The following is a 26,800-nucleotide window of genomic DNA, read 5'->3' as shown; positions in this document are numbered from 1 at the left end:
AATACACTACATATAATGTTCGCGCATAGGAGAAGAGAGCACGAGCGTTAAGAGAATCAAAAATGTAAAGCTTTTATCCATTGAGTATTACGCGTATTTTTTAATCTGATGACGTCAGCAAGCACTTGAAAATCTCAAGTTTATGTACAATGAACACCAAGGACTTACTTGACTGCGTTTTATTTCTATTATTTTCATTTTTAAACAAAACAACGCATAGCATGCGTTGACTAGGATCTGAACGCTTAAGCCGGATGTCGTATAAATAGACAAAAACACAAAATAGAAAAAAAAAAAAAAATAAATAAATAAATAAATAAATAAAAGTTCAAATAAATTAAAGAAATACTTACGAGTTTTCGAATACTTCCAAAGAGAATTTAAACATGTACAGTGTGTGCATAGATTCATTGAACGGAATACTTTATATAAAAACTTGTAGTAAGTGAACGATGCCTGCCCGCGGTCTCTTGTGCAAATTTTTTGAAAACGAATTTTAATAACTTGCATGTGCAAGTTTCTCAAAAGTTTCAAAAGAATTAATTTCCGTTTTTTTTTGATAAATTCAACGGTTAACCTAAAAATAAAGTGAACTGAAATAAAAATTTAAAAAAAAAAAAAAAACTTTGTTATTCTAGTTATTTATGCATGCAGTTGGCAAGAAAAAAGCCACAAGCCACAAGTGGAGGGGGGGACTTAATTCAGTCACAGCCTGATTCGATCAACTGGTAATATGTAATACGTAATACATTTTATAAGTTTCACTTCAAAACGGTGTTGTCAGTGGTTTCTGTAAGAAAGATTATCACATTCACATTTACTTAATTAAATAATAATTAAAAATAAAAGATAAAATAAGAAATTGATTATGTGATTTTATAAAGTCATTTTAAAGGAGGACGGCAAACGACATTTATGTCTGTGTTGAAAATATTTTGAGCGTTTCTACAAAACTCTTGTGGCATTGAAGTAGAATTGTATAAAAAAATATTTGATTTAACACTGACGAGAAGCTGTCATTCAGTCCTTGCCTAAGTTATTTGATAAGTTTATAAGTGGCTTATATGGCCGAGCGAGAGATAGAGAGATTATTAGGAGCTCTTTTCTTCAGTAGAGCGCTTTAATCGGGGCATATGCCTTGCATATGACAGTTATTACAGACTACTGGCATATACGGATGTGAGTGAATAGAATTTATAATGGAATTAACTCTCAGCCCAAGTGTGTTAGGTTATCCCATTTAACAAGAAACCTTAAAGTGCTAAATGCTTATGAATAACTTACGATACCGAAGGTAAAATGTCATTAGATGGTTTAATTACTATTGTTCTAGAAATTTCGTTATTCTTGCTACGCCTTGCAGATGGTAGATGAAGAACGTGCAACCTTCGAGTAAGCTGTCAAGTATCCAGTAAAACTCATTTATTGTTCGAATTTCTATTTGTAAATTTAATACAACAGTTCTTAATCTGTTGTAATAATCATATTAGGTTTTAGGTATTGGCTACTAAGTGACAAAAACAAGGAAAGTTAAATGTTGGCTTTAATGGCGCTGGACGGGCAGGGCCCGCTACAATCTCAACAAGAAACTGTGGAATTTGTCATCCCAAGCATGGTATGCCCCGATGAGAAAAATAGGGCTATGCGTTAATTCATCCATTATTCGAAACAAAACCAGCATCGCTCGCCTCTTGCTCTTTATTTTTGTAAACTTAAGCTCTTCTAAGCTGTGTTTAGCAAATATGAAACACGCACAGACCCATTTGGGATAGTATTCTGAGCTTGTCTATCCGTCTGTCCGTTATACTCTCTTCCGTTCAACCTACGAATCCCAATTTTGGCACATTGGCACAGCTTACTTTCTTACCCACGGACGAATTCTTTCGAAAATGGTTCGTATTGGATCACTTTTTTCGATCACTTCCGAGACAACGCTCAATTTTGAAAATTCGTTATATGAATAGCCAGTAGGGTACTTGTTTTTTTTTTTTTTTTTTACTTTTTGTGTTTGCTTTTATCCAACTTATTTGGCAACACACTGCCAGACTGAAAGCATAAAATATTCCTCCATTATATTATATTACGTGTTACATAAACCGATTATCCATTAACGAAGCAGTCAAACTGAAGAATAGCAAGCAACAAATTAGACATGCATAGTTTTCTAATCAGATAATCCTTCACACACAAGTTCATAAACTAGTAAAATGAAATCAAGCTGTCGCTGTTCCCACGCAATTATAGACAAAATTCCATGTGTCTCTCTCCGGTATGGACGAAACCATTAAATTACATCAATGCAGAAGTTTTCAATGACCAAAGTTATACCCAGCTTAGGCGACATTTTGATGAAAAATTCATGTAATCCTCGCTAAAGGGAAGCAAAGAACAACTTTAAGTAGATGTTGAAAAACTTATTTAATTCGAAGATTTGTTGGGAGAATTTTTTTAATACCTTTTCGAAAACTTCCAAAAAGATTTTTAAAAGCTTTTGCGAAAATGTTAGTTATTCGACATATTTCGTTATTTCCCAAAGAAAAATCTATCAAATTTCCTTAAGAGCGGTCTCTGCCAACTTTATAAATCTCATAAGCACAGCGAGAAAGCTTTCTTTCCGGTGAACGGTGCTCTAGACGGTTTCACACTTAAGATCATTATTTCCGGCAGGTCCAAAGTTATCGGTGACAGTGCCACAACTCCTTTTTTCTTTTTACATTTTATTAACAAAGGCAAATGTTTTTCATGTGTTTTCCTTGGCGTAACGTAAGGACTTGTTTGAGACTTCTATTCGTTATCTAAGTTCGTATGGACATAACCAACACTTGATATACAGTAGTTTGTGTCGACGAATGAACGGAAGAGCGGGTGGATTAGCGGAAGAAAGAACAATCGAACAATTGGTTGCGTAATGCGGTCGAACATGTGGACGAACTGATGCGTCGAAGGAGGGAACCGAAAAGTTCGACGGATGTATGAACAGATGGATGACTGGATCTATAGATCTGTAAATCACTGACACGCTGGATACATGGTTGCACGTATGGCTGACTTGGTGGCTGAATGTACGAGTGAATGGGTCACCGGATGGCTGCACGAAAGCTTAAAGCTTTGACTGTACAAACAGCTTGATGATATTGGTAGACGTTTAAATGTACCGATGGGCGATACGCTCGACAAATGCTTAAACCAACGGCTTGACCTTTAGGTGGACGGACGAACGACGATAATTACAGCGAATTAGATTTTGAGAACTATGTCTCGTTCGGAGAATATCTAGTGGGATCAAGTGGGTTTTTGTAATAGTGAGAGCGAAAAGAAGGTTTAAAGAAAACCTGTTGTGCTAAGCATTAAAATTTATACGCAATTTCTTGGCTTTCTCTGTTTTCTTTTCAACTTGCAATTTTCGTATTCTATAAAATATTCAATGAAAGCCTGATGATCTGATTTTATTTACTATTTTTTCACCTTTTTTTTTTCCTTTTCTGTTTTATTATCATCTCAATGAAACGATTAACATTAAAACCTTTACCACAAGCATTTTTCGCAGCCGTATGTGCACTTATGCGCACACATATGCACATATTGCATATATGGCATATTTATTGCCCTATTTTGAGGCGCTTTAATACACTTATAGTTGATAATTTCCTTCCACTTCCACGTTTTCTTGTACGATGCACATAGCGCGCGATAAATGCACATATAATCCTATAAACATGTCATTTATAAAATTGTGACATGTACGCAAAAGAAAATGAACGAGGAAAGCAGATGAAGAAAACGTAACCATAAAATCACGCATGCATACATATACACGTACGTATACATGCATACTGCAATGGCAACTATAGCAACAGCAACAGCAACAGCAACAGCAACAACAGCAATATTAACTAAAAAGTCATTAATATTGCACAACAACATGCATTAAGTTATATTTAACTTCATTTGTAAGCGGATAAAATAGTATTCTATAAAAGAGCAGAATTCTCTATAAGAAGATTCTCGTGCAAAAAACGAGCGCACAATAACAGCAGTGTACTAATAATAATGGCAAGAAAACAAGTTATGCAATAAGCTTGTATTGCTTGTATGGGTATATGGGTATATGTGTATGTGCGCGTTTGGGGTGTATGCATGCGTGTCTCTAGAAAACAGTTATTGAAAAATAGCTAAGCTGACAAGTGAAAGGGTTGAAAAGTTGAATATGCACGCACATACATACTTGTCAGTAAGTTTACGAATGAATAGATCTAACGGCGGATATACGAAAATTATTAACATTTCTGAGAGCTATAAGCAAAAAGGGGCAAACAACAATTTACAACATATTCACGCAAACCAACATTCACATTCGCATAACCCCATGCATGGCTATTAGTGGAAATGTTAGCGTATTTCAAGAGCATCCCCAACTTCTCTTTACAAGGAATGCAAAAAAATAAAAAAATAAAAAAACTCAACAAGAGAAATAAGACACCAGCATATTGCTTTCCATATTTACATATATGTCGTTGGGTTAGTGTCACAAGTAAAAGCAGTCACGATTTTCTACTATTCTATAAAGAGAATTGAAAATTCCGTTCACTGCGTGCATGGGTGCGTACACAATGCAAATGTACGTGTGCGTATGATTAAGTAAATGAGGAAAAAGTAACAAATGGAAATGAATACTTATCCGCGTGGTTTAGACTGATAATGCCTAGGCATCTGAAAACGTCATAGAGTAGGATATTAACTGTATTATAGTATGTAAAAGACACAACAAGTTAGCGCTCTCTCCAACATTATATCCACAGCTACAGCATATGCCTGCAGGTTAGTAAAAAAGAATAGACTTTGAACATTTGACAACTATTTGTCTAAAATTTTATTCCGACGATTGCTACAGGCGGGATCAAAAATTTATTATCTATTGTGCGAGTTAGTCATTAGTCTCATTTTTTACAAATTTTGAAGATTTTTATCCACTAAGCGACAGATGGGCAAAAAGTCCTTCGGGCTCTATCACTGGAAGACGGTCAATGTTATGGGCCTAGTCGTTGTTTGTTAGGCGAACAGGCACGCAAGAATGTTTGCGGGACTATATGACGTGACTGCTCACTTGGTGGAAGAGTCGCGAAGAACTAATGCAACGTACGAAGATGCATTGTGGTTGATGCAAAATCCAACAATTTTCTGCCTATAATTTCGATCAATGACTTCATGCAAATGACGCACAATGTTAAAGTTGTTTTTTTTTTTTTTTTTTGTTTTAATGTCGCCAATCAGTCATGGTGTGTCTATCTCCTATACGTATATGACGGCAATTTATTTATTTACATATGAAACTCAAATAAAATAAAAAAAAATAAAAAAAAAAAACAGTCGAATTCAATTAACTCTTAGGAGTAAATCTTATATTAATTATTATTCAAAACTAGTATAAAATATATAAAATGAAATAAAGAAAAAAAAAAAAAATATAATAATAATAATTAAATAATAATTCATGTATAATTAAATAAGAAAGAAAGAACAAAAACAAAGCACGTACACAACTAGCACAGAGGCATACCCACAACGAGAACCAAGTTGCAAGTAAACCCCTAAGCCATTGCAAACATGCAAGAGCTTGGCAACCGCTAGCAGTAAACAACACCAGTTAACTGTCGAACCATAGTGAGATGTGAAGATTGCAAGTTAGTTTAAATACGACATAAACAAATGGTGCTTATTAAGCATAGTTGTTCTGATAGACTTTATAGAGTCCGATATTTTTTGATTTAGGTTTCTGCAAACAATTCTAAACGGTTCAAACAGGTCATAATTATACTTACTTTGATTAAGTTTAATGAAAATAAAGCGCCTGGAGAAGTGATTATGAGCTTTAAAATTTATCTCATCTAGTAATGTGTGCGCATCGATAGCACCATCAATTAAATTAATTAGAAAGGCAACATCAAGAATAATTCTACGTTTCTTAAGGAACGGTAAGAATAGCAGAAGCACCCTATTTTCATAAGGATGCAGAGAGACAAGCGATTCGCTGCCACAATCGCTAAGGGCAAACAGGAAGAATTGCTTTTCAACGGATTCAATTAAATCTACATAATACCTATAGGAAGAAGACCAGAGAACAGAGGCATATACACAAGTATTGGTCTAACTAAGCACATGTATAGCCTTTTTGTAATGTCAGGACACTTAAGCTCTTTGGACCATCAATTGGTGATGGTTACAAGAATGTGACAAAGAAAAAAGAAAGAGAGAAATAGACGGTCACCCAACCGTCCTTCAGTCACTTCACTCACGTCCCACTCTGCAGAGTGTGTCTTACGCTAACTCGACATTATATTATTCAAAATTATTAAATTATACCTTACACTTTTTACGGTACACGGGTATATTAAGTTCGTGTGTACATACGCATAACATCGACAAAGGCTTGAGACAGACCCACCTCTTTGAATCGATCTAAACTTGTCTCTCTGTCCGATTATCGTTCTTATATTTCCATTTTCAACCTATAGGATGCAATTTTGAAAATGTTGAGATGAGATGATTTGGTGCACTGAGATCCAAAGGGCAAACACTGTAGTAAATGCTTCGGATTATACCACTTTAACGATCACTTCTAATATAACCCCTTATTTTCTAAAATCGTTATGATAATAATTGTATTAAGCGATGTGGTGTAGGAAATGGAAGAGTATTTGGTTGGGCCCCTGGTTCACTGCAATGTTTTTACTTCTGTTTTCTTTCGAATTCCGAATACTTAAATTCGTAAAACAGGTCAATATGCGTAAATCTTGCTTGCAAATGAGTCAGTGGGTAGGTAAAATAATAAGAATTATTAAAGATTTCATTTCACTCCTGAAAAATATATTTATTGTTGTTGATATGCGTGAGGAAATAGACACAAAAACTAAAAAAAAAAATGGCGTTACCTTAATGAAGGGGAATACTATTTACCCAGTATGGTAGAATAACATGAAACTCGATACCAAAAAGTTGCTAATCATCATGGATTGTAAAAAACCAAAATTCATTTAAACTCTGAAGAAAAATATTGAAAAGTTTACCCTAAACTAGTTAGGTAAAATGACAGAATTTTATGAAAACCACTTTCTTGGACAAATAAACGGAAAAAACTCCTATTCTTTCTTCGCAAGTTAATTATAGCTTCTATTTTATTGTCATGTTGAAGTGTGCTATTCCACTGTCCATACATACTTGGCTACAACACGACGAATAGTTTTTCGATAAGCGCTACTTTACTACTTTAATAAAGCTTTTTAATAATTTCTGCCCTTCTTCTAAAACCACAACATATATAACAACATAACAACATATATATATATATACATAACTGGAAATAAGAATTTTAAGAACTTAATACCACTACCATATGTACGCAGAATCAGACAGCAGCCATACTGACCAGGAAACGGCGAATGTTGTCCTCATTAGTGCAGGTGTTTATTTGCACATTTATTTTATTTAAATTGGAAATAATTTGCTTGGTTTGTATAAAATCGACAGAAAAGCTATGACTGCGAACCACATGGATGATCATCTAACTAGAAGGGTCATGTTTTTCCAATCATAGGAAGTTGTCACATAAACACCCTGGGCTTGTTTATTTATGTATCTTATATGCTACCGTGTTGAAAAAATACGCAACTAAGTGGTTTAATTTCATCTCGTTTTTTGGATCTACTTATTCAAAGTAACCCCTCTCGGGCGCTATACACTAATGCCAGCGTTTTTTTTGTTTGATCGTCAAAGTAGTTGTTATAGTCGTTTTCCGGAACGGCCTTCAAGGCTTTCTTCGATTCAGTTTGTATCAATTCATTTGAGTTAAAATCTTGTCCCTGGCCAGAAGTCACAAAGGGCTAAATCAGGTAAATACGGTGGTTATAAAACGATATGCGTTGAATTTAGAATGAAATGATTTCGAACAACTAATGTCGCGTGAGATCGTAACGCAAAAACAAAAAGTTGTCTTTTACGATTCCGACTTTGCAAACCACATTTAACACTCAAATGAAACTCCTTGCTAGAAATGTGGTTCAGCGAAAGGAGTTCAAAGTCCGCAACACTGTGATAATAAAAGAAAACTGTTAAGATCATCTTGGTTTTTGAGTGACTTTGTAGCGGTTTTTTCGGTCTTTGCTCACCTTTTGGATGATATTCGCCCGGTCGGATCGGATGTTTAAGGATCTTCTGCATGGACTCAAGTCTCATCTCATGGCCAATTGATAATCAAATATCATCTTCTCATAGATCTTTTTCAAACATTTCAATCGAGTTTCGGTCCCAAAATATCTTTTGAAATACTGTTGACTGATCCGTCAATCCAAGCAGCCTCCCTAATAGCTAACCAACGGTTCTTGAACACCGAATCTTTGATTATTTTGATGTGACTTTCATCGATAGAGATCGACGGTCGTCCGCGGCAGTGGTCATCTTCAATCCGTTCTCGACCTTTCTTCAACTATTAATGCCATTTGTAAACATTTCATTTCGAAAAAGTTTTCCCACCAATGACTTTCTGCAGTATCCTAAGAAATTTTGCACAAAAAATTTTATTTCGCAAACAAAATTTAAAGCAACTTTTTTGCCCAACAAAATCACCGATTGTAAGAATCGGAAAAAATGCTTTGCTGAATCGCTAATGAAGTTTGTCATGGGAAATTTGGCACTGATCACAGTGCTACCAGTTTATCCGTGCAATTTAACTTGAATATTGGTCTTATTTTTTGAACAGGATATTATGATATCAAGCTCCCTAACTGCGGCGCAACCCAACCGATGATTTTTCTTTTTTTTTACCTAAATAATGATTTTAGGAAATACTTACCCGATATTGCCAAGACGCGTATCCTATTATTTCCTAAAAACAATTTTAAAATTTAAAAACATTGCACAACTTTTAAAGATTCATAAATCATTCTATCACTTTACCTCTAACCGTTTAGATTCATATATATATCATAGCATAAATTTAGAAAAAATTTTTTGATAAATTAAATTTTTTATTTCTGTCAAAAAAAAAAAGCAAGCGAAGCGTTGATTAATTCTACTTCTTTTTCTTTTTTTTATTCACTGACTTGTGAATGCTTGTTGTCGTTAAATGTAAATGTTCTGCTCTAGTAGAAGGACAACAAATGTTTTATCTCTAAATAAGTTCAACAATGCTTTACCTGAGAAGATGCGTGCTTTAATAAATTACAAATGTAATAATAAAGAAACATAATGTGTTGGACTTTTATCCTTGAACTGACTGACAGAGAGAGAGACAGAGAGAGAGAAAGAAAGAGAGATGGAGGGAAAACAACAATAATAAGAACAAGGAAAAAATGTCAAGTATAAATTTATAAAAAGCAATACAATAACTCTTTTCATATATAAAACTTTTTCGTTTTCTTTTGCTTTTTTTTTGCGACTCACATACAAACAAGGATTTAGTTACATACGCATACAAAAACAATGCACATTGGAATGGTACTTAATGGTAAAGAATCTTTCGAAAATTTCTATTAGTAGAGTTTAAAAAAAAAATCCTATCACAATGTATCCGCTTCACAGTTGATTTGTGCAGGCCTAACATGGCCCCGTGTCGTACTGTGCTCTACTGAAACCTTGTCTTATTTAAGCTGAAATATCGTAATATAACCTAAAGCAAATCATTTCATTCACTACGTTATCTCGATGCTTTACTCGTGTTATGGGGCGACCGTCTTATAAGTGCCACATGTACCTTGTCGAAACCGTGATATACGAACCTTTTTTTAATCTCTTAATCGAAAGTCAAAAATCGTATAGAACGACGTCACTTAAATATATGTTGTATCGAAACCCTGTTATACAAAACTCTTTACGTTATGTTATTTAAGCTGGAATATCGTAAACAGCGACATAACCACGACAGCGTCTCGTCTCGACGCTTGATTCTTGTTGTATGGAGACCCGGTTATAAGCTAATGTAAATCAATGCAATATGTACCGTGTTGTACGAAGCTTTTTTTCTTTACTTATTTAAACTGAAATATTGTATAGAACAACAACAACAAGTCAAACTTTTATAAAATACACTTTAAAGAAACGTGTACAGTAATGTATGGAAACATTATTCGGTTTGTATCGAAATATTACTCGTTTCGCAATATTCGCGAATTTGTGCCGCGTTGTATGGAAACCATGCTATACAAGCAGCATGTTAAGCAAGGGACGTCTGTTGTTTATTAACTTTACGAAAAGGATTGTGACGAGGTCAAGTGGTTTCAGAAACTATCCGCTTCAAGGGACTTTATAAGCACAGCTTCTATCGAATTTGTCGAAAAATCTTTCCTCTTCTCGTCCAAATGTCGCTTACTTTCTTATTCGTGATGCTGTGATTCCGCTTTATACATAACTTATTATATCTGTAAGGCTTTTTACAACTACAGTTCGAAATCAATTAAAAAAATTGAAGTAAGCGAAATTGTTTTAAATCGTAGTTTTTGTATGCACCACCCTAATGCATTGTGGCGCATAATAATCCTTATAATCTCGGGTTATACAAACCTTTGTTCTAAATGCTTATATATATATATATATATATATATATGTGTGTTGTGAGAATATAACCCATGTCTGTGCTCTAGAAAACAGTAACAATTTTTATAACCTTCAGCAAAGCATTAAAGAGCAGTTTGTTATGTTTGTTATAGCATTTGCAACTAATCAGTTTTTTGTAAAGCATATAAGCTGCTGGTAGTCGGTAGTTAAAGTCTTTGATTCTAACAAGTAAACAAACCGACGAACAGACAAAGACATTAAATCCATCCTTTAGTTTATTCGATTGATTATAAATTTTTAAAGTTTTCTTTGTCATATATATACATATACATGTATGTATATATATATATATATATATACATTACATTTAAAGTGTTCATACTTCGTTTTGTGTACTTAGGCAACAACAGCCCACTTGTTTGCTTAGATTTCTTTATGCAATGCTTACAGTCAAATGTGAATTTGATGACTAACTGACACATACGAAGAGTAGTAAGTAACCTTGTGAACCCTAAGTACAATTGTGTGCGCATTACACATACCTATATGAGTTCAAGTCACATGCATACATACATAAATACATACATACATGCATGCACACATGCATACATTGGAAAGTATGTAGTAGGGAGTTATATTTGTTTTTACATACACAAATACATGTCTTTTGTGCATTCATTCGTTCATACGCATAACATTTCAATTCAATGCACGCTTTTGTTTTAGTTTGTCTTTCGTTTTCTACGACTTGTAAGTTTTCCGGTTGAGAGAGTCTTTTCTCGAACTCTCCTTTTCTCTTTTTTTTTTTCTTCCTCGCATTCAACTTTACTTTTGTAACTTTCTTTTTTTGTATACATACATGTATGCATGTTTTTTACTTTTAGGATTTTAAACTAATATTTTCTTAAATAATATTTAAAAAAAAAAAAAAAAGATTGCTTATGTATATATATATATATATAACAACATTGCATCATAAAATTTTATTACTTTAAAAAACATTTCGAATAAACATGCAAGTATTAAATCTTTTTTACCATTGAAAAAGTAGAAGAAGAAGAGGAAGAGAAAGAGGAGAGAATATTTTGCTTATGAAAAAATTCTTAATAAAATTTTATGATTTTGCCGTTTTGTCGTGTCGTTACTTTCTAGGATAATTACCCTAAAACTTTTATGAACAATGATGAGTGTTTTGTTTGCTTTGCTTTGCATTTAAATTGAAATGGAAATGCGAACAAGTTTGTCAGCTTGAAAATTTAATAAATTATATTCTTTACGAAAACGGATTAAATGTGCATCTTAGCGAAACGTAACTTATACTTATTATCAAACAAAAGACATGAAATTATAAAGTAATTGAGAAAAGTTCTTTGACAAACCGTTACCTTTAGGATGAAAAAATTCAAAAGAGATCTCTAAATGCAAACGCTTAGGAATACTACACAACATACATTGCGGACTTGAAAAGCAAATATAAAATAGAAAAGAATATTTTACTAAATAGATCGTTTGACAAGAATAATGTAAGCGTAATTTAAACATACTAATCATAGGCTTGCCTTAATTTAGTCGCAAACAGTTTCGTTAATTATTATGCTTCTACAGCCCTTGTTATATAAGACTACATTAAGTTTTTAAAGGCTTGAAGCAGACCAACCTTCTTTTATATCAATACGCATTTGAATCGATTTAAACTCGTCCGTCCGTATGTCTTCCCGCCTTGTATACTCATTTTCAACCTACATGTCGCAATTTTCGTGACCCTTTGATAAAATTTGATATATCTATGTTTTTTGGCTCAAGTGCGAAAATAGTTCGCACTTTTTCGTCTCACTTCCCATACAACGCCTTATTTTAGAAAGTTTTTATATGAGTGACTCCATCAAGGGAAATGGTGTACGGTGTTTAATGGTCGACCTATAGTGCTTTCATTGTTATATTTAAATAAAACACCGAAGCTACGAGAGAAATAATTCCATCCTTCCGTCTGAAATATGAGGAACAAAGCTTCAAACTTTCCCTTAAACACACACATATTCTAATTTATTCCTTTTACATGTTGTTGCCTTGATAATTTGTCTTTTAGTTCTCACAATTTCTCTTTAATTTTGCTGTACTTATAAACAACCACCCGCTTAACGGAAAGGTTACCGCATTTGAAGTTGCATCAGTTGATTTCGAGTGAGATTATTACGATGATTGTCAGCTCACATCAAGTCCGAAAAAGTAGTGAGGTGAAACAAGTAAGCAATGCATTTCCTGTTTCTTCTGCATCCAGCCTTCATAAATAAAACTGCGTCAACCACTTATTTTAAAAGAAAAAATTCATGTAAATAAAATCGTAAAGAAGACCCGATAGGTACTAGGCCGAGCGAAGAGAGCTACACCCGGCTAACCGTATAAGACGTTTAACTTCATGAGGAATGGTCTACATGGATTTTATAATCCTTTCCCCACAACATCTCATTATTAAATTTTTGAAATACTGACGCTCATGGCGTTCCCCGCTTCACTTTCGATATTGCCTTTAGCTGAGTGATTGGATAACAAGATTAAGTTAAACAGATTCATAACTTTATGGTATGCTGAATAAAAACTGAACTATTTGCCATGAATAGCTTGTAGAAATGAGCCTTCAAGCGAATAATATTGCGGCCCCACTACCCAGGTATCTAAGATAAGGAAAAATATCAAAGTTCAATAGCGCCAGGATGTCTGGAGTAGATTGACAAGCCAGTTCCCAGGCTTAGTTGCGAAATTTTACAATGCAATGCAGTTATACTGTGTTACTGTGTATACCGTTTACCAAGCTTATCGTCTATTGTAGTAGAGCAATACTGTATTAAAATTTTTCTTATCTTTTCATGCTTCCATTGCATTGTGCCAAAAAATAGCAAAAGCAACAAACTTTCTTAACCCCATTTTCTTAAAAAAAGTCTATGTGAATTTTAAAATAATATATTATTTGAAAATTTGAATCAAACGTCTTTTTCACTAATAACGTTTGTCACTTTGATTGACCTGTTGACATTTTCGTTAATTATTCATCGATAAGAGAGGAAGCAGCTCGCTTGTGGATTAAGATGAATTAGAGATGAGATTATGGTCAAAGAGAATGAATAACTATAGATGATGCATTTTTTTCGACTCCCTGCAGAAAACTCAATCGGATGTCGTATAAATGGTGGCAGGAAGGGAGAGAGATTTTCTGTTTTATAACAGATGTCGGTTAATATTAACATTAAAATGACCCTCTATACGTTTTGACAGAGCGAAAAATAAAGTTGCGTAAAGTAACTGGCATTCCAAAGATATCCAAAGAAATGCTTATGCGATTTTTGCATAAATATTTAGGTTCAAGGCAGACAGATTGTTCGAAATGGATGCCGCGTTTGTTCATTTTTGACCAGCAAAAACAACAACATGTAGGAGCCGGTTGAGGGGCAAATCGTCAATTAGCCGATTAGACAGCAACCGGTGACCAAGCAGGCAAAAGCCGACTTGGAAGATTATGACGTTAGTATGTTGCGATGCGCAGGATATAATATTTATCGACTATTTTCAAAAGAGACAGAGGACCAATAGCGAATCACTATTAAAAGTGCGTTTTAATGACGAAATGCAAAAACTTGATAAATTAGACTAGAATTCCTTTGGACTTACTTTTACTGGTATGCCGTATGTAAGGTTCCGCATCTGTCTGATTTTCGTATAGTAATTAAAAAAAGATATCATTTTTTTCTCTTTACTCGAGTTAATAAAATAATTATTTTTCTATAGATCATATAAAATTGACATTAATTAAGCATGAAAAGGTAAAGGATATATGCGTCATATGGAAAAAAGTGACCATTCACGTTTCATATCAATTTAATCTATATATAAATATTGTTGATTAAATTCTATCAGTAAAAACCGCTCGTTAACGTTGCGTTGAAACAGAAAAATTCACTCCATTTTTATTTTATAGAATTCATCTTTTGTTCGAAAGCAGACATTAAAACTAATCCTGACAAGTGTTTTTATAATGGAGCATAGCATGATATGACTCTTAGTCACTTATGACTCTTTTGAAAATAATTAAAATTTCATTGTTTTTGCTTACAGTATTTATATACGTTTACATAATCAGGCAAGCTATATATAAATATGAACGCAGGCTACATATTTTTTAATACGAGAAAAACAAAAAATTGAAGATCAAAGTTCAAACGTTACTCAAAGACCCCTTCTGGTCTGATTAAGCTTAAATAAATTCTCTCTTCCTCGTTCAACTCGTTCAACAGAATCATTGCTACGACCACTTTGCTTGAAATTTGTTAAATATATAAAACAAAGTTTATTATCATAAGGAAAAAGTGTATATTAGGTCCACGTTTCTAACTAAACATTTTAAAAAAGTAGCGCAAAAATAAGATCATTGAAGTATGAGTGAAGCCTTAACGCAATAGAAAAATTTATGAAAATTTAATTTTATTGCTTGTTACTCATACGCCACGAAGCCGATATTTCGAACATTTTTGTTTGCTTTTCAGACGTTTTATTCATTGATTGTTGGTAAGACCGTAAATATGAGAGAAAAGAGAGCCTCAACATGCTTCTCTATATATATATATATATATATATATAGTAGTAATAAGTACCCACCATAATATTGTGACGAAAAAGTAAGACCAATATTCAAGTTAGATTTGCGCGGATACATTAGTAGCGCTATGACAAATATCTGTGTTAAATTTTACCTCATAAACGCCCTTGTGTTTCAGCTGTGCTTGGTATTGTGCGACACAAAAAGTATTTCTTCCGATTTTTACTATCTTTGATGAAGAGATTGTATTGAATTTGGTTAGCGAAATGGTATGAGATAAGACCTGGAGTTACGTATACGACGCAGAGACAACCCATCAATCGAGCGAATGTCGTGCAAAAGGTGTGACTAAATCACTAAAATTGCGTCAAGATCGCTCAAAAACCAAGATGATGGTTTTCTTCGAGTAAAGTGAACCTGGGAATACCTTCCTCCGGGCGGACTTGTTAATAAGGATGAGGATCACTTTAAGGCGACGAAATAGATTTGTGACAGTAAATAAATTTAAAAATAAATTTTAAAATACATTGGCCTTACTTTTTGCACACAGACCGAAAGCCTAAATACATACAAGCTGAGTATGCGTTTGTCGTACTTCGAGACACTTATAAGGTTTGAAACAGTGCCATTACATTTCTGAGGACGAGTATCACTATGGCTAATGAGATACTCTGGGAAAATAATGGATATTGAAAGCAAATAAATTTTACATGTTACGTTTATTTCGGGCTCTGAGTTGAGCGCGGGACGTGCGTATCACGAAGTTACAATAAGTAAGCGTCATTGGTAGCGCATCGCGCTTGCTTCCGATGTCAAGCAGTAGTAAGTTTCAAAATGCCATCCCTTCAGCACGCAGAGCACATGCACACGTGCGCGCACAAGGAAGCAAACATAATATACTTACCTTCAAGTCTTAGAGCAAATGCAAACGCATATAAAAAATACAGTACTTCTCGCTGTAGGTGGAAAGACCGTTGAACACGTCTTGTTTTCATTTTGCCAACATCTAACTAAGCAACAAAGATACTGTCAGTGGAATTCCACAATATACTTTTAACGCCCAACGGTTTCTGCTCTCGATCCGTGGAGGCTGGTAAAAGGTTACCACGCAGCTCTTGACCACAACCAACTTTCTCTTGCCACTAATAGATGGCACGTATAGGCATTTCCCCAAGCTTCGAGGACATATATATATGCCTTTATATATATATATATATATATATATATATATGTACGTGCATATGTGTATAATGTCCTTGCTAACATAACATAGATTTTATGACAATTAAAAAATAAAAAAAAATTATACGACCATTACAAACCCTTACTTTCGACCCAATACGCATTGAAACTAAATTGAGCAATTTATAATTAATGCATGGTCTTACGCACACACAGCCATGAATACATGCACATATATATGCAAACAAATTATACTCATATTTGTGTGCGCAAGTAGTGGCCGTATGCAAGAGTTCATTATTTGCGGATTATATCAACTTTAAATATATAAAGCAATTTAAATCCATTGCGAACATTATCTTCCTTCCTCCGCTACCGCTTTCCTCTTCTCACCCTCTCACTCCCTCATTTTATATGAGTATGAGTATTTAAATATATTTATAAGCTATTTTGTTGATTTTAACTGCAAAGCAATTAACTATATACGCATATATATAGGTGGATTTCATATTTTACACGCGCAGTAAATTTTAATAACAATAAACGGAAATCTTTTTCTCTTTGCAACGACCATTATTTAAAGGTGTACTACGTTTATCATATTGCTTATAACGCCTTTCTTTCTTAGCCCTCTTGTGGTTACAAGAGTTCATAGGAGATCGGCTTTCCACATGTGAATTTAAAAATTGTGATACTTTAATGAAAACAGAGATAAGTTGCGAATAGAACACACAGGTTGACAGAATTCGATTACCTTCTGGATGTCGAATATAAGGTTTGAAGCTATTGATTATATACACAGGAGATTTTCTTCTCAGACAGCAATTTTATGTCCTTCCAATTTAACCTTGTATGTACATATGTGAGTTTGTATCGAAAAACTTAATTAACAGATTTGCAGATGTGTGAGTATGTGCGTCTATTCATGGCCATAATTAGAAATAAACAAGTAAGAAATTTAAATTCGGTCGGGACCGCATCGTTTATACCTATAACTATTAACCTGAAAAAGGCAAAAGAAGTAATATATTAAAAATTTTCGTACTCTACAACAAGGAGTGGGCTCAGCTGATTGTTTACATTTTCACTATAAAAGTTTTTGTCGTATAAGCATGTGGACGTGAAACGGTAAAGCGTAGCCCATAGAATATGTGTTCAAATTTTTGTACATTTACTTGCTGCAGTTTACGAGTAACGGGCAGAAAACCGATTTCTTTTCAAAAACTGAGGTATTCTCCGTGCACATGACGCTGTGGGCGATACCAGCCTGCTCGCAAAACCATTCAATGTTTCTGCCAAATTTAAAGTCGACAGTTTCATTTTCACGGGCAGGACAATGTTTACAACAGACATTGCACGGTCGGACAGACAGACATTCTTAAATCGACTTGGAATTTAATGCTGATCAGAAGTATACGTATGTAGTTTGTTGGGTCTCGGATGCTTCCTTCTGGGTTTTGCAAACGTTTTGACAAAACGAATATAGCCCTCATTCTACGCTGTTGGGTATAGAAAGGTGAACTTTTCAACTCTTGATTGTACTTTATCAAGCCTTTTCACTCAGTCAGGTCGTTCACAGAACCAGTTTTTAAAATAAAGCTTCATATGGGAACTGAAAAGAAAAGCCATTCGATCCAAACTATTTTTAATAGCTATCGCTCTTGGGCCAAGACACACTAGTGTGCCAAATCTCATCGAAATATCTCGAAAATTACGGCCTTTACGTTGAACACAAGAAAATACGATATAAAAACGGACAGACAAGCTTAGGTCGATTCAGGAAATGTTTCACAAAATGTATCTGAGTCGATCGGTATAATAAAAAATGGGTCCATTTCAGGTCTCGCTGGGTGCTGCGTCCATCCGCATAAGTTTAATATATCTTTGCACCACAAGTGTTGTAGTGTTGTGTATAAATATTATATTTATCCACATCAGTAGGTCGCTTAAGATAGCCATTAATTGAAAATGATACACAACCACGTGCAGCAGATTTTATGTCGGCTTAGGAGTTGCCAATACAAGGTACAATGAATACGACATATATAATTTTTTTTTTTTTTAGTTTCTTTCGAAGCCGAATCATCAACCACTAATTCCTTTGGCTTCACAATTGTACTTAAAATATATATGAACCAACGCTTGTTCCTTCCAGTGTACGACTTGGAAGTAAGGAAAAGTTAATGCACTACTACTCTGCAGCCGCATAACGTTGAGTAGATAAAATGCAAAATTATCAGCTCTGTGTTCGCGGGTTAAAGCCCCCATGAGATTTGATCTGGCTCGTTCGTGCCTACAAATGAGCGTTTAGTCAGTGGCTAAAGGTGTAACGCAGCCAATAGACTGCGGCAATTACCTATATTTCTTTCTTCTTCTCTACCTCTTTCTGACCATCGCCGTCAAATAGACATAGGCGACATGCCGTAAGCGATTGGTCATATTGAAAATGAAGGAAGAAGACTTCACAACTTCGAATATATGCCATCCTTGTTTACGATGCACATAAAGAAAATTGAAAGTGTGTGTGAATATTTACTTAAGTCGAGTATCACATGCCATGAAAGAACGCAAAGGCTTATGCTTGAATTATGTATTTAGGTCATCAAATAATTTAATATTTATATTTAATAACGGGTTTGTAACCTTTATCCTTAGGCAAGAACGGCTTTTAAACACTCCCCACTCTTCATTTATCTTTGTCAAAAAGAAGAAAAACTTTTGCTATATATAGGGTTTTTGTAAGAATTCCGCAACAGCAAACTTATATCAACAGAATTCATTGTCTTGTGACTTAGGACCTTTATCCTACCAGAACAAAAAATTGGACTTTGTTATCAAACAAATGTGTGTATGTATTTGTATTAATCTTTATAAAAAAAGGGGTTCAAAATATTACTCTTTATGGGTTTTTTCTTTTGAAATGTAAAAAAATTGGAAAAATTGGTTCGCAAACAGCCTTATGAGGGTAGCGATCGTCTTTGGACTAAAAGAGGTTAGTAAGTCAGTAAACCAGGGCACATCTAGAAACTATATGAACTTTCCACCTAAAAGCTGAACGTCAGCTTACATAAAGAAACATCAGAGACACATTTCAACCGATTCTGAATTCATTGGTTGTACTTGAGCCTCCTTCTCAAGTCCTCCTAGTTGGTGTATACATCTTACTACGGCAAGTGGTGTAGAAATTAATACAGAAAAAAAAAAAATAAATAAGTAAGAAAATCATATTCGCCCGCAACCGAGTCGACCTTTTTACTCATCACCGTTTGGTAATGTAGACTTTCAACGATGTCTAAAAGTTTTTCTCGGAGGCTTTCATAAGAAAATGTACTTTTAATACTCTATAAAGTTGAGTAGGCCTGGCTTATTTTTTCTATGTTTGTACTTGGTTCTGTTGTGTAGCTTATCAGTAACGAGCATAGAATCAAACTATTTTGAGTTTTGGAAACAGAGGTGGTCTCAGGTTATGTTGTCGTACAGACAGACAGATGAACATACTAAGATCAGTTAAGAACTCGATGCTGATCAATAATATATGTATGGGGTCTCTCATGCTCCCTCCTGGTTGTTACAAAAGTTCAAAAAAAAAATAAATACACCCCTCATCCTTCTGCGATGGATTTAAAAAGCAAAGAAATGGATTACATTCGATTAAATGGACTAAAAGCGAACAAGGGCTTTATACATAGCTTTGATGGTCTATCTTGAGGTTTGCCTAAATTCTTATAAAAATTTGCGTTTCGAAGATAGTTTTGTACACAAAGTGTGTATAAAATACCTATAGCAGGGCAAGGTTCTTCCAAGTTGACGCGTAAACTAAGTTATTCTGTATTCGCAGTCCTCTTTCAATTAACGCAAGTAAAAAATTCATAAAGTATTTTCTGTGAGAGTGTTTTGTGATTTGTGTTATCATTAGAGGCGATGTTTACTTAAACTAATGAAAACACAATAGCAATTAAATTGCTTTCCTTCTCGACCACACACCGGCGACGGAGCAAGTTTCAATTTACATAAATTTTCACATGAATCATTTTCATTAAAGCATATGTTGTGGCTTTTCTTTATATCGATATTTGTTTTGTATACGTGCCCTGTATGGTACGGTAGACAACATCAACATCATTGCTTTCACCGTAATACCTCTTATGAATGTTTCGTTCGTTTCCAACTATAGCCGCAATAACTTGGGATATTATTTGCTATTTCAACAAATAGTAAATAGTAAAGTTATATCTGCTATGATATAGATCTCTCTTTCTCTCTCTGTCTGTCTAATTATTGCTCTTTCTCTCACTATATTGGCTTTAATTTGTACATACAATCGAATTGCATGCTTACTCGCATACTTGTGCAATCATTCAATGCAGGAGCATAATATTGAGTGTTATAATCACAGTAATTAAGTTGTTTAATTAATTCCTTGCAAAAGTTTTGAACGTAAATGCAAACGATCTTAAGTTGCTTACCTTATAGGCAGGTATGCGGTAGAAATCAGCCATGAGAATTCGGTGGCGTCTGTATATGGGAAAAGTCGCTTCTAACTTAAACTTTCGAAAGACTCCAAACTCGTAACGGTGTCGTTAGTTAATTTAAAAAACTTTTAGCAAAATAAACTTTTAATATTCATTTTATTCATTGAATTCATTAAATGCTATATCATTTAGAGTAATTAACTTTTTAAGTCTATTAACACTAGAACTACCGCGTTGGTCAACATGACCTTTTTGAAATTTTTCAGTGGCTTCAAGTTGTTCAACTTACCTGCAATCTGCTTGTTCTAGTTTTAAAGATAGTGACGACATATGTCTAGAATATGGAATAAAACGCAATTAAAATTCTATCATTAAATGTGAATGTATTAGTAAACTGGAATCGGGCGAGCACTTAATTTTGACAATCATTCAGATAAAAGTCTTTTCTTTGCGGGATCGAAAGCTAAAAACGAAAACATCAAAAATTATGCCAACGTTTTTACAGAGTTGTTTCAGTTTCTTCTACGTCGTGGCCAGCCGCAAAAGTACCTCACGCCCATTTTTTACTCTTACATTCTTAATCGATCTAGGAGTGGTTGTTCCTAATGTCACTTTTGTTTTTTTCCACTTTTGTGACTTTAGCGATTCCACAAAAGTTATGGATCAAAAAGACTCCTAACGATAGAATAGCTGCAATGTGTTGGTACTTTCAGTGTTAAATGCAAGAAATTTCAACGCGAAATATAATAATATATAGAACTTTTCTAGGAATGTTTGTCTATAGATAGTAAAGTTTTGTTTTCTTCTTTGTTTGTTAGTCGTCAGCATTGCTTGACATTTTTGCTTAAGCTAAACTTACTCCACCTCATCATCTACCTGCATATATTTACTTATAGCGATTAAGTAAAACGTTTATTGAGGCTTTTATTCTTTTGATAACATTAAGTGAGTCACTATTCAGCAGTAAAACATTACAACAATTTTCTAGAACAACGTTCATGTTGTTCTTATGTACAATAAAATGATGCGCTGAGTTGATGTTTATAAGATGACAATTAAAATACATAATGCTTGCGACCGTCTTTCACTGACTTTCACGCTTTTACTCTTTCGAGTCTAGAAATGTTTACTGAGCTGTTAAGCAAACTAAATCTGAAAGGCTCTTGACGGGTCCAAATATTTGCGTACAAAAAATTCCTTAAATTTAAATTCATGTCTTTTAAAATGAAATTTATATCTTCATCATTCATCACGACGGACGTAAAGTATAGATAGATGCTGGATAAGTATAAAATTTCAAGTCATTCTAGTCATTTCCACATGGGGGTCCGTTTGTCGTCTGTTGTTGAAAAGCTGATTATCACTACGCACAAAAGTAAAGGTATCGATTATAACATGCAGCAGAGCTTGATATGGAAATTAATGCAAATATTTCTGAAGCATGTCACTGCAGAAATAAATGGTTTCATTGTTCAGAAATTATCAACTGACACTATTCCAATTAACAAATTTTTATATATTGCTCTGATGCGTGACTGTCAACAAATATTCGTCCTAAGGTGAATCATGTTATTGTACTATGTTGTTGTTCTTGTTGTTGTTGTTGTTGTTGTTGCTATGTTGTTTCTATTCTTGTTCGTCTTCTTGTCCTCGTTCTTGTTGCTGTTGTCATATTCAAAAGATAGCCAATAAAGCTTAAATTGTCATAATGTCTATCAAATGAATATGAAATTTGAACAATTTCACTAAAACAACTTACGAGGGAGCAAGAGTAAGAGACAAATATTATTTTGCAATTTATTGAAATACATTTAAGTGATATGTTTGCTTGCTAAGGAAAATTGTAAATAGACATGATGCACCCAATGACATAGTATTCTAATTTATTAATTAAGTGTAAGCTGAAATTACACTAAGGAATAGTTTTCCGAAACATATTTCTTCCGCATTATTTGCGTCGTTTATAGCAGTCAGTAATCTTAATAATTTACAAGCCTATGAGACTAGTTAAAATAAATTAATTTGCTTTTCGTAAGAGGAGATATTTATTCAATTGTATTTATTTTAACGTAAGCGGGCATTTTTAATAATTTCATTTTAATTACAATTCGTAATGAATAATTAATTATTTGTTTTCATTTATTCGCTCTTTGTTTGACTTTGAAGAGAAAAAAATTGATTAACTTTTGGAAAGAGGAGCGAGGATATTATTTGTCAACAACTATAACACACCTCCCATATTCCAATACAAGGCTTAAGGCTTGTTCTATAAGCGATAATTTAAAAAAATATATATAATTATTTTTATGTGACGCGTGAAATAAGGTTAAAGAGCATCCCACAAATGTCTTCACATTTATGTACAGAATTTTCGAAAAAAAATTCCAACATTTTTTCTCATAATTGCTTGAAATGGCCCACCCTTTTAGTACAACATAGTTTCCTATTCGAAAGCTTGAAAGCATTTCCCTCGTGCATCATGCGTTCACGGCTCAAAATATCGTTAGACTCCATCTGTTTATACATATTTAGTGGAACATAGAGCTTGCATTGCTTTGCTAACCTGAAAATCATATAAAAAAGAAATATATAAGCCTCCCTTGTTGCACGATGCAAATGCTTTCATCATATTCGGCTCTTAAATTTCCAGAATAATGATTGGGATATTCATTGAAGTAAGGATTGCACTTTTACGACTATTTGTAATAAGCAAATTTTAACTACAACTGAGCGCTGAAATCTGAAACTTTAACTGCATCCGTGAATCTTTATAATAGTGTTACGGAAATCCCCAAATCTCGTTCATTCCGGATAATTCATTTTCCCTAAATAATAAATTCCCTAAAGAGGGACAAACCAGCCGAGCACAAAGATTAATGGAAAAGCAGGTTAACCGATTAAAAATGAAGCTATGAACTTAGGTAACAGTAATGTAATAAATAGACTATTTGCCGAAGGCAGAGTCATTCGGACAAGAACATTTAAGTCGAGAAAGAATATTAGAGTTGAGAAGTGGAGAGTACTACGAAAATAAATGTAAATAGTTCTACCCTAGAAACAAATTGATTGCAAATAAAAGAGTCTTGTAGTGAAAACATGAATTGTATTTCTCTTGAAAAGAAAATCCACCGTCTAGTGGTACGAGTCCTATGTTAGAAAACCGAAATTCATAACAATACGATAAAATTTGTGGCAAATTTTTAATTAATAAGCCTCACGTCAACCCAAAATGGCATTACTGTCATTATCTTTCCTTCATCTCGTTAACACTGCATAAAGTAAAATTAAATTACAAGACCATCCGAATATCTTTCCCGAAACATTTTACACCATTGGATATTTTTGAATTAATTTTCGACGACTAATCCGTACATAGCAGGTAATAGCTCGGCCATAACTTAACGGATGTTCGTTTCCGAAGCGTCAAGAGCTTAAGGATTGTTCCCGTAAACTCGATCCCTTTCTTGTAATCCCAGGATCTTGGTGGCCCATTCAAACCACCGAAATGGGAAATTGCACGTCTAGGCAGTTCCAGGCATAACAGTGCCAAAAAGACGCGTATTGTGCGGCTTGTGACAACGCCCTGCCGAAACCACATACCTGCGACAATAATTTTTAATTTTACGCAAAAAACATTCTGTAGCGATCAGAATTAGCGCCTTGTGTCTCACCCTCCTATACCACCTTCAGAGCAATGAAAACCATACACTAACTATTTGGGAGCGCAATAGTTTTTCGACAGTTATATGTGAATTTCAATTGCAAAAATTTTCGTTGTTCACGTATTCAGGCAGCGAGAATTGAGCCTCATCACTAAAGGAAAATGCACTCTCCACAGAGCCACCATTTTTCCAGTGAGTTTTTATAATGTCGACACGGTTCAATGGTTGTTAAACGATCCGCATTACAAAATGGCAACAACATATCATGCCCTAGATGACAATTCTTCCTTACAAATACTACAGTTACAGGATTGCCAGATCCGACTCGCGAAATAGATAACCATATATATATGAATTTTCTCTCAGTGATAGCGTTCACTTAATAGTACAATTACTTACGCTCACATTGCTCGTTGAACAAAACAATGTTGCTTTACAATTTAAACAAAAGATTGACAAATTTATTATCCCTTAGGATCACTTGTGATACAAAAGTATATAAAGTTTGTCCGGATGTATGCAACAGCCTGAACGGCTTGCAATGCACTCACTTTTTAGTATACCAAGAATCACTTTCCGAATCGATCTGAGCTTGTCAGTCCCTCTGTCCATCTGTCTGCCTGTTTATTCGACCTTTCTAGTTTTCTTGTGTTCAGTCTACAGGGCGTACTTTTTTGAGAAAATTTGATACACTAAAGTTTCTTAGCCCAAAGGCGAACGCTATTGACAATGCTTCGGACCGGACCATCATATCGACCATTTACCATGCAACGCCTTGTTTTGAAAATTCATTATACGGGTAACTGTATAACACTCCAAGCTATTTAACGGTGGACCGTAGCACAACATAGTGCTTTTCCATAAATTTCTTTATATGTTTGCAGTAAGCAAAAATGAAATTCATATTCATAAAGAAATTTCTTTGAGAGATGTTATAATTAAAATGCCATAAGCAAATAATTGTGCACAAACAAATCTATTGAAGCCTTACGTTGATTCGTATACGATTTTTATATAAATAAAAAATATTGACTTATACAGGTGTACGTATCCATTTATATGTATTTGTATATGCGTGCCTTTATGTTCCTTCTTTCAAAAGCACGCATATGTTGTGAGTTTTTAACTTGTTAATAAAGTTGAGATCGCCTGCATACATTTCATACTTGCTGGTAAAACAATGAGTGTTGAGATAAAGTCTGTTTTTGCTTTTGCTTTAAAGCACAAATATTTTCAATATTTTTCATAAAAGAAACGTGCATTTGACTGCACAGAAATGCTTAAAGGCCGAGTAAACGCAATTCCTGCCTTAACCTTTTATATCCGCCATAGTCTTAATAACAATAACTAATGGTAATTAGGAAAAAGATTCAACAATGTATCCTGCAACATCTTTATAAATGAATCTTATTTAAATCTGTTGTTGTTTTAAAGTTAATTAAATTTAAAAAATAACTGACATAGCGAGTCGCTCGGCGCCATAGACATAGGCAGCTAAATGTATAGATTAGTACTTTATCGTGTGCGTGTTCAAAGTTTTTTCACTTCTCAGGCTTGTGAGTACGCAACAATTAAAGTAATGACTCAATAAGTAAAGTAATCACTCAATAAGTATCTGGTCTAACACACACATGCGGCAACACTGTTGGAAAGCCCATATGATTTCTGGATAGAATCTGCCCGTACAAAAATTAACAATTGAGTGTGATCTGCTGTCCTTTCAATGGGGAAAGGCACAGAACCGTTGACTTCAAACTTCCAATGATCTTATTCTCCAAGATCATTCTTAAATTGTTATTATTGGTGAAATAAGAGCAGATTTATGTGGAAGAGCGGCTACAAATTTTTGTTCTAAACATGAATTTCTATAGAAATCTATTGGGGTCAATTACACAACTCATTATACCCTACACCAATTGTGATAAATGGTACATTAAGTGTGCAGAAGGGGTTAAGACAGACCCAACCCTCATTATACCACCTTCTATTATATTAATCTAAGCTTGTCTGTCCATCTGTACAGATCCCAATTTCTGTGATATTTTGATGAAATTTGATACATTGGCGTGCACTGACCCAAGGTCGAACGCTACTGAAAATGGTTCGGACCGATTCTCTTTTTCGAACACTCTTATTTTCAAAAATCGTTATATGGGAAAGAAATTTCAATTTTCAAACTTTCTCGACAAAAGTCACTGAATAATCGTATTTCATCATTGTCAATTGGTGTGAAAACTTTGGATCGGCTTGGGGCATTTCATATAACCCTTCCTATGAAAACTAACCCGTTACGTGATAATATTATGCAATTTTCAATATATCGCGGTGATAATTAGTTCATAAAAGTGAAT

At 34.2% G+C, this 26,800-nt stretch overlaps 1 protein-coding gene across 2 annotated transcripts in view; it reads left to right on the top strand.

The window, feature by feature from the left end:
- Positions 1-301: 301 nt before the first annotated feature.
- Positions 302-26,800, top strand: part of LOC119636098 (kazrin) — a 74,441-nt gene continuing 47,942 nt past the window's right edge. For both annotated transcript variants that reach the window (XM_038031231.1, XM_038031232.1), the window contains exon 1: positions 302-728. The gene's annotated coding sequence lies outside the window, so the exon portion shown is untranslated. The remainder of the gene's footprint in view (positions 729-26,800) is intronic.

This window comes from Glossina fuscipes, unplaced genomic scaffold, assembly GCF_014805625.2.
Source record: "Glossina fuscipes isolate IAEA_lab_2018 unplaced genomic scaffold, Yale_Gfus_2 27, whole genome shotgun sequence".
NCBI lineage: Eukaryota > Metazoa > Arthropoda > Insecta > Diptera > Glossinidae > Glossina > Glossina fuscipes.
This window is presented reverse-complemented; position numbering and strand designations above follow the sequence as displayed.